The 1,218-nt window shown below is 40.5% G+C and overlaps 1 pseudogene; it reads left to right on the forward strand.

Moving 5' to 3' along the window:
* Window positions 1-1,218, forward strand: part of LOC103396943 (threonine--tRNA ligase, cytoplasmic-like) — a 9,897-nt pseudogene that overhangs the window by 3,335 nt on the left and 5,344 nt on the right.

The raw sequence follows: 1,218 nt of genomic DNA on the forward strand, positions 1-1,218 counted from the left end.
TACCTCCATGGGGTGATACAATGGATTTTCATTGATCATTTTTGTGTGATTGTGTTGTCAACACAGAACAAAGCATTTCTTAAAAAGATTTCATTCATTCAGATCTACAACGTGTTACTTTAGTATTCCCTTTATTTTTTTGAGCAGTGTATATTATATATATATATATATATATATATATATACACACACATTCATACACACAAACAAAGGAGCTGAACTGTTTGAATATCAGATGTTTGTTGCTGAGCCTCAGTGAAGAGCAGAGGAACTTAAGAATGCTGATATAGAAACTTATTTTTCCTTGATGCACACGTTAATTATGGTATTTCTCGCTCACCTCATTAACTTCCACAAACACTTATAAAATATTCAGACGTTAACATTTTCTCTGCTCACTAATTAGTTCCAGATGAGGAAAATGTCAGGTCTAAACACACCGCTCGGCTTTGCTCCTCTGTTTACTTGTCGCCGCCGATATTCCAGCAACTGCAGTAATTGTTTGTTTTCACAGCAACTGGAGAACAGCCTGAACAACTTTGGGGAGAAATGGGTTCTGAACCCAGGCGACGGCACCTTCTACGGACCAAAGGTGAGTCGTGCGCCGCGTCAGTGATACCGCTGTTGTCTGCAGAAGGATATGCTGACCGTGTCCTCTGTTTGCAGATTGACATTCAGATCAAGGACGCCATTGGTCGGTACCACTAGTAGGCAACCATTCAGCTTGATTTCCAGCTTCCTATTCGCTTTGACCTCACCTTTGTCAGGTACCTGGTACTTTTGTTGTACTTGAACCAAGACCCCAGTCTTTGGGGAAGCCTGTGGTCTAGTGGTTAAAGGACTTTGTGGGGTCAGAGTTCTACAAGAACCTACAAGAACTCCTTTTTTGAAGTTGGAGAATTTTTTTTACTTTCTTAACTATTAATTCTACCTCTTGATATCTTTCTAGGAATTAACCCTTTACACCCCCGACTCTTATTCGCTCTAATCTTTTTATTTCATTACCATCCAACTGTTTTGCAGCCATGACGGCGATGACAGGAAGAGACCTGTGATCATCCACAGAGCCATCATGTGATCAGTCGAACGGATGATTGCAATTCTGACCGAAAACTACGGAGGCAAATGGTTCGTAAAATGTTCTTTTAATGTTTGACGAGACAGATGTAGAAGCTTCTCAGTTGTAGTCAGGAGGAGATGAGTTCCAATCTCAATTTAG

Source organism: Cynoglossus semilaevis, chromosome W (assembly GCF_000523025.1).
Source record: "Cynoglossus semilaevis isolate Cse_v1.0 chromosome W, Cse_v1.0, whole genome shotgun sequence".
Lineage (NCBI taxonomy): Eukaryota > Metazoa > Chordata > Actinopteri > Pleuronectiformes > Cynoglossidae > Cynoglossus > Cynoglossus semilaevis.